This window comes from Lethenteron reissneri, chromosome 41, assembly GCF_015708825.2.
Source record: "Lethenteron reissneri isolate LAM-NWPU_2019-01 chromosome 41, ASM1570882v1, whole genome shotgun sequence".
Taxonomy (NCBI): Eukaryota; Metazoa; Chordata; class Hyperoartia; order Petromyzontiformes; family Petromyzontidae; genus Lethenteron; species Lethenteron reissneri.
In genome coordinates this window covers 7,563,471-7,577,541 of record NC_083819.1, presented here as the reverse complement: position 1 = coordinate 7,577,541, position 14,071 = coordinate 7,563,471, and the positions used below count along the sequence as shown (strand labels likewise).

Here is a 14,071-nt window from a genome sequence, read left to right as displayed (position 1 = left end):
AAGGTTGTGGTAGGAGCCAGGGAAGGTTGTGGTAGGAGCCAGGGAAGGTTGTGGTAGGAGCCAGGGAAGGTTGTGGTAGGAGCCAGGGAAGGTTGTGGTAGGAGCCAGGGAAGGTTGTGGTAGGAGCCAGGGAAGGTTGTGGTAGGAGCCAGGGAAGGTTGTGGTAGGAGCCGGGAAAGGTTGTGGAAGGAGCTGGGGAAGGTTGTGGTAGGAGCCAGGGAAGGTTGTGGTAGGAGCCAGGGAAGGTTGTGGTAGGAGCCGGGAAAGGTTGTGGAAGGAGCTGGGGAAGGTTGTGGTAGGAGCCAGGGAAGGTTGTGGTAGGAGCCAGGGAAGGTTGTGGAAGGAGCCAGGGAAGGTTGTGGTAGGAGCCAGGGAAGGTTGTGGTAGGAGCCAGGGAAGGTTGTGGTAGGAGCCAGGAAAGGTTGTGGTAGGAGCCGGGGAAGGTTGTGGTAGGAGCCAGGAAGGTTGTGGTAGGAGCCAGGGAAGGTTGTGGTAGGAGCCGGGGAAGGTTGTGGAAGGAGCTGGGGAAGGTTTTGGTAGGAGCCAGGAAAGGTTGTGGTAGGAGCCGGGGAAGGTTGTGGTAGGAGCCAGGGAAGGTTGTGGTAGGAGCTGGGGAAGGTTGTGGTAGGAGCCGGGGAAGGTTGTGGTAGGAGCCAGGGAAGGTTGTGGTAGGAGCCGGGGAAGGTTGTGGAAGGAGCTGTAAAAGGTTGTGGTAGGAGCCAGGGAAGGTTGTGGTAGGAGCCAGGGAAGGTTGTGGTAGGAGCTGGGGAAGGTTGTGGAAGGAGCTGGAAAAGGTTGTGGTAGGAGCCAGGGAAGGTTGTGGTAGGAGCCAGGGAAGGTTGTGGTAGGAGCCAGGGAAGGTTGTGGTAGGAGCTGGGGAAGGTTGTGGTATGAGCCGGGGAAGGTTGTGGAAGGAGCTGGAAAAGGTTGTGGTAGGAGCCAGGGAAGGTTGTGGTAGGAGCCAGGGAAGGTTGTGGTAGGAGCCAGGGAAGGTTGTGGTAGGAGCTGGGGAAGGTTGTGGAAGGAGCTGGAAAAGGTTGTGGTAGGAGCCGGGGAAGGTTGTGGTAGGAGCCAGGGAAGGTTGTGGTAGGAGCCAGGGAAGGTTGTGGTAGGAGCCGGGGAAGGTTGTGGTAGGAGCCAGGGAAGGTTGTGGTAGGAGCTGGGGAAGGTTGTGGAAGGAGCTGGAAAAGGTTGTGGTAGGAGCCAGGGAAGGTTGTGGTAGGAGCCGGGGAAGGTTGTGGTAGGAGCCGGGGAAGGTTGTGGTAGGAGCCGGGGAAGGTTGTAGTCGGAGCCAGGGAAGGTTGTGGTAGGAGCCGGGGAAGGTTGTGGTAGGAGCCAGGGAAGGTTGTGGTAGGAGCTGGGGAAGGTTGTGGAAGGAGCTGGAAAAGGTTGTGGTAGGAGCCGGGGAAGGTTGTGGTAGGAGCCAGGGAAAGTTGTGGTAGGAGCTGGGGAAGGTTGTGGAAGGAGCTGGAAAAGGTTGTGGTAGGAGCCAGGGAAGGTTGTGGTAGTAGCCGGGGAAGGTTGTGGTAGGAGCCAGGGAAGGTTGTGGTAGGAGCCAGGGAAGGTTGTGGTAGGAGCCAGGGAAGGTTGTGGTAGGAGCCGGGGAAGGTTGTGGTAGGAGCCAGGGAAGGTTGTGGTAGGAGCCAGGGAAGGTTGTGGTAGGAGCCGGGGAAGGTTGTGGAAGGAGCTGGGGAAGGTTTTGGTAGGAGCCAGGAAAGGTTGTGGTAGGAGCCGGGGAAGGTTGTGGTAGGAGCCAGGGAAGGTTGTGGTAGGAGCCGGGGAAGGTTGTGGAAGGAGCTGGAAAAGGTTGTGGTAGGAGCCAGGGAAGGTTGTGGTAGGAGCCAGGGAAGGTTGTGGTAGGAGCTGGGGAAGGTTGTGGAAGGAGCTGGAAAGGTTGTGGTAGGAGCCAGGGAAGGTTGTGGTAGGAGCCAGGGAAGGTTGTGGTAGGAGCCAGGGAAGGTTGTGGTAGGAGCTGGGGAAGGTTGTGGTAGGAGCCGGGGAAGGTTGTGGTAGGAGCCAGGGAAGGTTGTGGTAGGAGCCGGGGAAGGTTGTGGAAGGAGCTGTAAAAGGTTGTGGTAGGAGCCAGGGAAGGTTGTGGTAGGAGCCGGGGAAGGTTGTGGAAGGAGCTGTAAAAGGTTGTGGTAGGAGCCAGGGAAGGTTGTGGTAGGAGCCAGGGAAGGTTGTGGTAGGAGCTGGGGAAGGTTGTGGAAGGAGCTGGAAAAGGTTGTGGTAGGAGCCAGGGAAGGTTGTGGTAGGAGCCAGGGAAGGTTGTGGTAGGAGCCAGGGAAGGTTGTGGTAGGAGCTGGGGAAGGTTGTGGTATGAGCCGGGGAAGGTTGTGGAAGGAGCTGGAAAAGGTTGTGGTAGGAGCCAGGGAAGGTTGTGGTAGGAGCCAGGGAAGGTTGTGGTAGGAGCCAGGGAAGGTTGTGGTAGGAGCTGGGGAAGGTTGTGGAAGGAGCTGGAAAAGGTTGTGGTAGGAGCCGGGGAAGGTTGTGGTAGGAGCCAGGGAAGGTTGTGGTAGGAGCCAGGGAAGGTTGTGGTAGGAGCCGGGGAAGGTTGTGGTAGGAGCCAGGGAAGGTTGTGGTAGGAGCTGGGGAAGGTTGTGGAAGGAGCTGGAAAAGGTTGTGGTAGGAGCCAGGGAAGGTTGTGGTAGGAGCCGGGGAAGGTTGTGGTAGGAGCCGGGGAAGGTTGTGGTAGGAGCCGGGGAAGGTTGTAGTAGGAGCCAGGGAAGGTTGTGGTAGGAGCCGGGGAAGGTTGTGGTAGGAGCCAGGGAAGGTTGTGGTAGGAGCTGGGAAGGTTGTGGAAGGAGCTGGAAAAGGTTGTGGTAGGAGCCGGGGAAGGTTGTGGTAGGAGCCAGGGAAGGTTGTGGTAAGAGCTGGGGAAGGTTGTGGAAGGAGCTGGAAAAGGTTGTGGTAGGAGCCAGGGAAGGTTGTGGTAGTAGCCGGGGAAGGTTGTGGTAGGAGCCAGGGAAGGTTGTGGTAGGAGCCAGGGAAGGTTGTGGTAGGAGCCAGGGAAGGTTGTGGTAGGAGCCAGGGAAGGTTGTGGTAGGAGCCAGGGAAGGTTGTGGTAGGAGCCAGGGAAGGTTGTGGTAGGAGCCAGGGAAGGTTGTGGTAGGAGCCGGGGAAGGTCGTGGAAGGAGCTGGGGAAGGTTGTGGTAGGAGCTGGGGAAGGTTGTGGTAGGAGCCAGGGAAGGTTGTGGTAGGAGCCAGGAAAGGTTGTGGTAGGAGCCGGGGAAGGTCGTGGAAAAAGCTGGGGAAGGTTGTGGTAGGAGCCGGGGAAGGTTGTGGTAGGAGCTGGGGAAGGTTGTGGTAGGAGCCGGGGAAGGTTGTGGTAGGAGCTGGGGAAGGTTGTGGTAGGAGCCAGGGAAGGTTGTGGTAGGAGCCAGGAAAGGTTGTGGTAGGAGCCGGGGAAGGTTGTGGTAGGAGCCGGGGAAGGTTGTGGTAGGAGCCAGGGAAGGTTGTGGTAGGAGCCGGGGAAGGTTGTGGTAGGAGCCAGGGAAGGTTGTGGTAGGAGCCGGGGAAGGTTGTGGAAGGAGCTGGAAAAGGTTGTGGTAGGAGCCAGGGAAGGTTGTGGTAGGAGCCAGGGAAGGTTGTGGTAGGAGCTGGGGAAGGTTGTGGAAGGAGCTGGAAAAGGTTGTGGTAGGAGCCAGGGAAGGTTGTGGTAGGAGCCAGGGAAGGTTGTGGTAGGAGCCAGGGAAGGTTGTGGTAGGAGCTGGGGAAGGTTGTGGTAGGAGCCGGGGAAGGTTGTGGTAGGAGCCAGGGAAGGTTGTGGTAGGAGCCGGGGAAGGTTGTGGAAGGAGCTGGAAAAGGTTGTGGTAGGAGCCAGGGAAGGTTGTGGTAGGAGCCAGGGAAGATTGTGGTAGGAGCCAGGGAAGGTTGTGGTAGGAGCCAGGGAAGGTTGTGGTAGGAGCCAGGGAAGGTTGTGGTAGGAGCCGGGAAAGGTTGTGGAAGGAGCTGGGGAAGGTTGTGGTAGGAGCCAGGGAAGGTTGTGGTAGGAGCCAGGGAAGGTTGTGGAAGGAGCCAGGGAAGGTTGTGGTAGGAGCCAGGGAAGGTTGTGGTAGGAGCCAGGGAAGGTTGTGGTAGGAGCCAGGAAAGGTTGTGGTAGGAGCCGGGGAAGGTTGTGGTAGGAGCCAGGGAAGGTTGTGGTAGGAGCCAGGGAAGGTTGTGGTAGGAGCCGGGGAAGGTTGTGGAAGGAGCTGGGGAAGGTTTTGGTAGGAGCCAGGGAAGGTTGTGGTAGGAGCCGGGGAAGGTTGTGGTAGGAGCCAGGGAAGGTTGTGGTAGGAGCCGGGGAAGGTTGTGGAAGGAGCTGGAAAAGGTTGTGGTAGGAGCCAGGGAAGGTTGTGGTAGGAGCCAGGGAAGGTTGTGGTAGGAGCTGGGGAAGGTTGTGGAAGGAGCTGGAAAAGGTTGTGGTAGGAGCCAGGGAAGGTTGTGGTAGGAGCCAGGGAAGGTTGTGGTAGGAGCCAGGGAAGGTTGTGGTAGGAGCTGGGGAAGGTTGTGGTAGGAGCCGGGGAAGGTTGTGGTAGGAGCCAGGGAAGGTTGTGGTAGGAGCCGGGGAAGGTTGTGGAAGGAGCTGGAAAAGGTTGTGGTAGGAGCCAGGGAAGGTTGTGGTAGGAGCCAGGGAAGGTTGTGGTAGGAGCTGGGGAAGGTTGTGGAAGGAGCTGGAAAAGGTTGTGGTAGGAGCCAGGGAAGGTTGTGGTAGGAGCCAGGGAAGGTTGTGGTAGGAGCCAGGGAAGGTTGTGGTAGGAGCTGGGGAAGGTTGTGGTATGAGCCGGAGAAGGTTGTGGAAGGAGCTGGAAAAGGTTGTGGTAGGAGCCAGGGAAGGTTGTGGTAGGAGCCAGGGAAGGTTGTGGTAGGAGCCAGGGAAGGTTGTGGTAGGAGCTGGGGAAGGTTGTGGAAGGAGCTGGAAAAGGTTGTGGTAGGAGCCGGGGAAGGTTGTGGTAGGAGCCAGGGAAGGTTGTGGTAGGAGCCAGGGAAGGTTGTGGTAGGAGCCGGGGAAGGTTGTGGTAGGAGCCAGGGAAGGTTGTGGTAGGAGCCGGGGAAGGTTGTGGTAGGAGCCGGGGAAGGTTGTAGTAGGAGCCAGGGAAGGTTGTGGTAGGAGCCGGGGAAGGTTGTGGTAGGAGCCAGGGAAGGTTGTGGTAGGAGCTGGGGAAGGTTGTGGAAGGAGCTGGAAAAGGTTGTGGTAGGAGCCAGGGAAGGTTGTGGTAGGAGCCAGGGAAGGTTGTGGTAGGAGCCGGGGAAGGTTGTGGTAGGAGCCAGGGAAGGTTGTGGTAGGAGCCGGGGAAGGTTGTGGTAGGAGCCAGGGAAGGTTGTGGTAGGAGCTGGGGAGGGTTGTGGAAGGAGCTGGAAAAGGTTGTGGTAGGAGCCGGGGAAGGTTGTGGTAGGAGCCAGGGAAGGTTGTGGTAGGAGCTGGGGAAGGTTGTGGAAGGAGCTGGAAAAGGTTGTGGTAGGAGCCAGGGAAGGTTGTGGTAGTAGCCGGGGAAGGTTGTGGTAGGAGCCAGGGAAGGTTGTGGTAGGAGCCAGGGAAGGTTGTGGTAGGAGCCAGGGAAGGTTGTGGTAGGAGCCAGGGAAGGTTGTGGTAGGAAGCAGGGGAAGTTGTGGTAGGAGCCGGGGAAGGTCGTGGAAGGAGCTGGGGAAGGTTGTGGTAGGAGCCGGGGAAGGTTGTGGTAGGAGCTGGGGAAGGTTGTGGTAGGAGCCGGGGAAGGTTGTGGTAGGAGCTGGGGAAGGTTGTGGTAGGAGCCAGGGAAGGTTGTGGTAGGAGCCAGGAAAGGTTGTGGAAGGAGCCGGGGAAGGTTGTGGTAGGAGCCGGGGAAGGTTGTGGTAGGAGCCAGGGAAGGTTGTGGTAGGAGCCGGGGAAGGTTGTGGTAGGAGCCAGGGAAGGTTGTGGTAGGAGCCGGGGAAGATTGTGGTAGGAGTCAGGGAAGGTTGTGGTAGCAGCCATGGAAGGTTGTGGTAGGAGCCGGGGAAGGTTGTGGTAGGAGCCAGGGAAGGTTGTGGTAGGAGCCGGGGAAGGTTGTGGAAGGAGCTGGAAAAGGTTGTGGTAGGAGCCAGGGAAGGTTGTGGTAGGAGCCAGGGAAGGTTGTGGTAGGAGCTGGGGAAGGTTGTGGAAGGAGCTGGAAAAGGTTGTGGTAGGAGCCAGGGAAGGTTGTGGTAGGAGCCAGGGAAGGTTGTGGTAGGAGCCAGGGAAGGTTGTGGTAGGAGCTGGGGAAGGTTGTGGTAGGAGCCGGGGAAGGTTGTGGTAGGAGCCAGGGAAGGTTGTGGTAGGAGCCGGGGAAGGTTGTGGAAGGAGCTGGAAAAGGTTGTGGTAGGAGCCAGGGAAGGTTGTGGTAGGAGCCAGGGAAGGTTGTGGTAGGAGCTGGGGAAGGTTGTGGAAGGAGCTGGAAAAGGTTGTGGTAGGAGCCAGGGAAGGTTGTGGTAGGAGCCAGGGAAAGTTGTGGTAGGAGCCAGGGAAGGTTGTGGTAGGAGCTGGGGAAGGTTGTTGTATGAGCCGGGGAAGGTTGTGGAAGGAGCTGGAAAAGGTTGTGGTAGGAGCCAGGGAAGGTTGTGGTAGGAGCCAGGGAAGGTTGTGGTAGGAGCCAGGGAAGGTTGTGGTAGGAGCTGGGGAAGGTTGTGGAAGGAGCTGGAAAAGGTTGTGGTAGGAGCCGGGGAAGGTTGTGGTAGGAGCCAGGGAAGGTTGTGGTAGGAGCCGGGGAAGGTTGTGGTAGGAGCCAGGGAAGGTTGTGGTAGGAGCTGGGGAAGGTTGTGGAAGGAGCTGGAAAAGGTTGTGGTAGGAGCCAGGGAAGGTTGTGGTAGGAGCCAGGGAAGGTTGTGGTAGGAGCCAGGGAAGGTTGTGGTAGGAGCCGGGGAAGGTTGTGGTAGGAGCCAGGGAATGTTGTGGTAGGAGCCGGGGAAGGTTGTGGTAGGAGCCAGGGAAGGTTGTGGTAGGAGCTGGGGAAGGTTGTGGAAGGAGCTGGAAAAGGTTGTGGTAGGAGCCGGGGAAGGTTGTGGTAGGAGCCAGGGAAGGTTGTGGTAGGAGCTGGGGAAGGTTGTGGAAGGAGCTGGAAAAGGTTGTGGTAGGAGCCAGGGAAGGTTGTGGTAGTAGCCGGGGAAGGTTGTGGTAGGAGCCAGGGAAGGTTGTGGTAGGAGCCAGGGAAGGTTGTGGTAGGAGCCAGGGAAGGTTGTGGTAGGAGCCAGGGAAGGTTGTGGTAGGAGCCGGGGAAGGTCGTGGAAGGAGCTGGGGAAGGTTGTGGTAGGAGCTGGGGAAGGTTGTGGTAGGAGCCAGGGAAGGTTGTGGTAGGAGCCAGGAAAGGTTGTGGTAGGAGCCGGGGAAGGTCGTGGAAGGAGCTGGGGAAGGTTGTGGTAGGAGCCGGGGAAGGTTGTGGTAGGAGCTGGGGAAGGTTGTGGTAGGAGCCAGGGAAGGTTGTGGTAGGAGCCAGGAAAGGTTGTGGTAGGAGCCGGGGAAGGTCGTGGAAGGAGCTGGGGAAGGTTGTGGTAGGAGCCGGGGAAGGTTGTGGTAGGAGCTGGGGAAGGTTGTGGTAGGAGCCGGGGAAGGTTGTGGTAGGAGCTGGGGAAGGTTGTGGTAGGAGCCAGGGAAGGTTGTGGTAGGAGCCAGGAAAGGTTGTGGTAGGAGCCGGGGAAGGTTGTGGTAGGAGCCAGGGAAGGTTGTGGTAGGAGCCGGGGAAGGTTGTGGTAGGAGCCAGGGAAGGTTGTGGTAGGAGCCGGGGAAGATTGTGGTAGGAGTCAGGGAAGGTTGTGGTAGCAGCCATGGAAGGTTGTGGTAGGAGCCGGGGAAGGTTGTGGTAGGAGCCGGGGAAGGTTGTGGTAGGAGCCAGGGAAGGTTGTGGTAGGAGCTGGGGGAGGTTGTGGTAGGAGCCAGGGAAGGTTGTGGTAGGAGCCGTTGAAGGTTGTGGTAGGAGCCAGGGAAGGTTGTGGTAGAAGCCAGGGATGGTTGTGGTAGGAGCTGGGGAAGGTTGTTGAAGGAGAAAGGGAAGGTTGTGGAAGGAGCTGGGGAAGGTTGTGGAAGGAGCCGGGGGAGGTCCGTGGGGTGACTGTGAACACGGTGTGCTGGGGGGTTTGGGTTGGGGGGGGTAATGATGGGGGGGGGGGGGGTGATGGGGGGGCTAGAAGGGGGGGGGGGGGGGCACTATCCCGCACCCCGCGCCCAGACCAGCCCGCTCAGGTTCCACGTGGCGGGCTGGTCTCTAATTGGCAGAGCTGAATGTTAATATTTTGGAGGCCACGGACCCGGACCGCCTCGGCCCCTCACTACGCCAGGGATATTTTAATCGCATTCAATTGTAGCAAGTGACGTTTGTTTTTTTGCAATTCTCTGTCGAGTACGTCACCTTTGCCCTAACGCAATTTATATACGCCTAGCTAATTATGTCATTGTTTGCATAATGTGTTTATGTTCTCGTATTAATTCAAGGTCGCATTTGTAAAGGCGGCTTCTTCTCGTTGTGGACTCTTGTCTGATTCTAAGGACTACCCACGCGACTACCTGCTCACCTACCTAGCCACCCATCTACCTACTACAGTCGCTACCCACCCGCTTATCCACCTATCTACTCACATACCCACCCACCTACCTACCCACCCACCTATCTGCCTACCCACCCACTCTTCACCCCACAATATGCCAACCCATCTACCTATTCATCTCCCTACCGACCCACTCACCTACCTGTCAATAATCACTCATCCAATTACCAATCTACCCACACACCTGCCTGCATGTGTGCCTATCTATGAATCGCCTATCTGCTTTCTCCCCCAGCTACCACCAACAATCTGATTCGTGTACAGGAGCTAAATGGATTGTTGCATCGCTGACCCGTGCCTGATGGTGATGGCTTGGGTCGGCCTTCATCCAGCAGTGGGTAGACCATGGCTGCTGCTGTTGCTGCTGACGAGAGAATCGGAACACTTCGATTCACGCCGCGCACGTCCCAGCAGCACCGCCTCTCCTCTCGCCCCAAACCGGAGGTGCAGTCGAGCCAACATTCAGTGCGATTATGACAATGCGCTATAACAATGCGATAAATACCATACGACTAATGCAATGTAATCATCAATAATGCAGAGGCCCAATCAATCCACTGCAAGGGGGAAGCAGGCCTCCCCACCCCAGCTCGGCTATGTGGGGTTGTTTAGCCATACTTGATCACGCTGGTCAGTTGTCTTGGAATTGCACGGAAAGCGATTTTTTTTTGTTTCAAGAAGGCACTGCATTATTATATTTGGTAAATTTGCTTTGTTTGATCAGCGTGTTTGGAGGTGGGCGGCAACCCAATCGCTCTATTGCCATCTCCTGGCCACTTGGCAGCCCTGCCAGGCTGAGAGTTCCACAAATCTCGAAGTGATCCGACAACCCTTGCTTCCAACGAGCCGGCTTACCGCAATAAGCCTCAGGCACCCGTGCATCGGGATAGTATGACTCCCCGTACGGAGGAAGGGAGAGGGGAAATGCGAGAGGGTAGGATGTAGAGAGGGTGGGACGCATGGATGAAGGGCGGCAGGGAGGGAGGGAGGCATGGAGGTAGGGAGGGAGGGAAGAGAGGAGGGATCGGGGTGCAGGGGAGATGCGGAGAGAGGGATAGGGGAGGGGGAGCGCAGGGGCGGGAATAGGATAGGGTTAGGGTGCTGGTGAAGTAGGAGGGGGGAGGTGAGGCAGTGGTGGTGGTGGGGGGGAGGGCGGTCCGCATCTCCATCATCTACTCCGGCTCGCCTCCGCGGCTCCATCTCCCGAGCAGAACTCGCGACGCCGGGCGGGGCGCAGTGGATCGGGGGGAATCTGAGAGCGCGGAGCGGAGCGCGGGTGGTGGAAGCGGCGAGTTGCGAGCTCTCGGATTGAATCGCCGGCGGCGGTGGCGGCGATGGCCAACGAGATCACAGCGGAGCGCCGGGCTCATAGAATAATGCAGCACGACCGCGCCTGATCCGTGCGCGACCCACCCACCCCACCTACTCCCCTCGGCTGGCTCTGTCCGGGCTCCTCCGCATAACCGACCGCCACGTACCCGGGGTCCGCTCGCTCCTCGCATCGCCTGCCTCTCCTCCTCCTTCTTCCTCGTTTGTCTCGCCGTGTCATCGTCTACCGCTCCTTTGCCGGACCCTTTTCTGCTCGCCAGCATCGCCCATCCGGTGGCTGCCAGGACTCGGCTCAAAGAGGTAAAAGGGAATCGCCGCGGCTCTTGCGCGTCGCCGGTGGGCTCGCTGCTGCATTAATAGGAGCTCGCATATTTTGCGCATCGAGCGAGCCGGTCGGGTGCGGGCGCGCTCATCGGCAGGAACTTCGCGGCGTCCGTGGGTGGGTGGGTGGGTGGGTCGGGATGAGATGTGGGGGCAGCGTGGATTGCTGATCAGAGCTGTTGATGAGGCTGCATCAACAGACCCCAGACGATGCAGCGCGCTGAGATCTCGAAAGCAAATCACTCATTGGAAGCGATTAGCCAAGGATGTCAGTGCGGCAGGGCACTCCTGATAAAGAGTCTTGAGGCTCGGCGAGGCTCTTCGTGGGCGAATTATTATTTATTAGGAAGCGCCCGAACGCAATCGCACATCTTGACTCCACGGCTCACTCTCTCCCTTTGAGGTCTGCAATAGACTCCCCCCCCCCCCCCCCATTCTCTCTCTCGGTGCTTGGCTTGAAATGGCAGCACAGCTAATGAGTTCTTAAATCAATCTGTGCGGACTGTACATTGGAGCGCTGTACTCTTCGATGGGCGGTGTGGGGGTTTCTCCGGATGCGAAGCGGTTGCTGCGATGCATGTCGACAGAGCAAGGGAGAGCTATGTGGTAATTAGACAAAAGTCCCCCGTATAGACTACACAGGCTGTTGGGGCAAGTACTGTTAGCGAGCGCCTATACTTGGCACGAGATGGTGGTGTGCGCTACTCCACGTCCAGCCGCCTTCGTCTCCCCGGTGCCGCTGTTTGCACTCCAAACCAGGACCTAATTTCAGGCTGAGTCTACCTAGGGGAGGGTGGGGGGAGCTTTGGACGAGAGACTTGCGCGCAGGGCGGGCAATGAGGGCGAGGGGAGTTCCAGACAAGGGGCGCAGCAACAGAGACGGGAGCAGAGGGAGCGACCCACCGCCCTTACGCCGACTAAGCCGAGGCTGTGGTCGATCTGCGTGGGAGGCAGGGTACAGTATCGTCCTTGCCACACTCAAACTGCCTTGGTACGAAATGACGAAGCGACTTTGTGTAGCAGAGGTGGATCTATGAACTTCCCACGGTGGGGAGGGGGCGGGGGGAGCGGAAGGAGGGGGGGAGAGCGTGGAGAGGGGTTTCGAAATGATATGTTTTTTGAAAAAAATCATGCAATGTCTATTGGTGTGGAGAGATGATGCTGAGGTGTGTTGTGGTGTGTTGTGATGGGGTGCTCGCGTCAATGATCACTATTCTGGCTCACGACTCGATTGATGGTGATTGCATCACGATGAACGTAGCGGCCACTTGTGTCTGCCGCGGTGGAGGGGATCGCGAACACCCATTGCGTGCAGCAAGCGCATGCACGACGGACCGCCCGTTTTGCACATCCGCTCCTGGACGAGAGCCTCCCTGCGCCGTGCGGGTTGTGCCTGAGGGTTATTTGACCATACTTCACCACGCTGGTCGGTGCGGGTTGGCGTAGCGCGGGGGTGGGGAGGACATCGACGTGGCAGCATAGTACAGTCCAACAATGGCTATCGCTACAACAAATACGAATGTTTGAATAAGATAAATCGATCGCTATTCGTGCGATTTGATACGTGGATTGCATTTGCTTACTGATATGGATCGAGGACTTGGGAGCTGGTGAGGCTGTGTATGGGGATCTGTGGTTCCAGCCACTCCGGTTTTATGAATTGATCCGACTCAACAGCGGGGCATCCCCCCCGGCCCCCACCCCCAATTCCCTCCCTCCTCCCCACCTCCCACAGACCCCTATGGCGATCGCGTTTGTCTCTTAAATCACGGAAATCAGATACAAGCAGATCGAAGCGCCGATAAATACACACGTGCGGTGTGTAAACATCGGTGTGCCAACACCCGCTGTACTAACACGCTGCTAATGCACCACCACCCAATGTGCCAACACTCGGTGCACAAACACACAGGCGGTGTTACCAAAAACCAAGCTTGTCTTCTCGCAAGTGCTGTTTGCGAGCGCCTATTAGCACTCGCGAACGGTGTACGCGTGACCCCTTCCAGCCACAGGAGGCCGCTACATTCACCACGATCATAAAAGAAGAACAGATGCTTGAATTGATTCCATGACACTTATTGCGTCTGAGTGAAGTGATTTATTCCACCAATATCAATGAGATCTTGCCTTATGCTGCAAATAACATTTGTTAATCCGGTAGAAGGTCAAAACCGGTCCAGGGTTTATTCGCTTAAACGAACGCTGTCTGATAACATTGGTCTGGAAAGACGATAGGCTGATGGACTAAAACACGTGTTTCCCACGGACACAAGGAACAGATTTCTTCTACACAACCAGCATCCCACTAAACACGGATCGTAGTGCCAACGTTGGTCCAACGGTGCCATTACAGCGCTCCAGTTATTCAACTTTCAAGTTCATTTTGTTTAACTGGGACGAGAACTCAAGAGACCAGGATAGAGTCTAATTTGCAAGAGTGACCCGGGGAATCAGTCCACCAGCAGGGGGCGATGATTGCTGCTGCTGATGCTGTGTGATCCGAATTGAGCGATTTGCGGTGTAATTTTCTAATTTGACACATTTGGATCCTGACGTCAGCACACAGAGGCCGCACTCTTGCGAATGACGTCAGGGGCTCTTTAAGGTCCACTGCGGAGCAGGCGACGCGTGGATGGCAATGATCGCGGTTATCACACGGCACGCACACGTGCATGCATTTACTTCCCCAAACACATAATATAAATACTGTATATGGGGCCGTCCATAAATGACGTCAGGCATCTAGGGGGGGGGGGGGGGTCAGACATTTGTGACGAGGGGGGGGGGGGGAGAAATGTGACGTCACATCAAAATGCGCAACTTTAAATAAATATAGACAACACGTTCTACTTAATTAAATAGACTTTTTAATAAATGTTTTCTCCTACAACATCAGAGTGCAGCGCCACATTAAATACGCACTACAATGACAATAGTTTAAAGCGATTTGAAGCATGTTTTTTTTTTTTGAGGGGGCGTCTGACTTTTTGTGACGCCGTGTGACGAAGGGGGGGGGGGGGGGTAAAAAATCGTCAAAAATCGCGTGACGTCATTTATGGACGGCCTCTATGTTAAAAAAAAACCCAGTGGGCTCGGTAAATAAATAAACAAACAGACGCGGCGCTGTCCGTTGTGGGGTTCATCCCGCGCGGTGTTCGGCACGATGTCCGACGTTTTGCTCGTAACCCGCCGGGAGCTTCTTCAGCAACAACCGCAGCTCCGGTTAGCACGTTTGGCTAGGTACGGTGCAGAAAGAAGCTCAACATACACAGACACAAAGATCCCCTGTAGAGCCTTAACAGAATGTCGCGGCAAGTGCTGTTAGCGAGCACCTATGAAGGCCGGAACGGTACACGAGGAGGTAAGGTGGCCAGCACCACGCCCGACCGCCTTTGTCTCCCCAGTGGCGATGTTTACACACCGCACCAAGTATTTATTTGAGGCTGAGTCGACCTAGGGGATGCCCAGGACCCGTTCAAATAATCGTCACTGGTGTTGACCGTGAGCGGGAATCGAACTCGGGTCGCCGAGTTCGCAGTGCAGCGCGCTAACCACTACACTACCGCTCCCCACTACACAGACACACACACAGAAACACACAGAGAAACACACATAAACACACAGACACACACAGACACACACAGAGACACACACAGACACACACAAGTGAGCACAAAGGCGGCGGCGAGCTTAATCGATGCAGTTTCTGAGAGCTGTGGCACAGAGACTCACGGCTCTCACGCGATATCTCCCGGGACGCTGCAGGGACGGGGCTGCCTTGGAGCAAGGATAATCGGCATAAGGCACTACCACTAGAGTACAAAATTATGCCTTCTCCATATGAATCTTACATTCTTTGTAATTTATTCATGTAACTCTATGAACTCCTTTGGGACAAAATAGGGCA

The 14,071-nt window shown here is 56.9% G+C and overlaps 1 protein-coding gene across 3 annotated transcripts in view; it reads left to right on the top strand.

Moving 5' to 3' along the window:
• The first annotated feature begins 9,683 nt into the window (after nt 1–9,683).
• LOC133352743 (sodium/calcium exchanger 1-like) overlaps nt 9,684–14,071 on the top strand; it is a 109,839-nt gene continuing 105,451 nt past the window's right edge. For all 3 annotated transcript variants that reach the window (XM_061568591.1, XM_061568592.1, XM_061568589.1), the window contains exon 1: nt 9,684–10,143. The gene's annotated coding sequence lies outside the window, so the exon portion shown is untranslated. The remainder of the gene's footprint in view (nt 10,144–14,071) is intronic.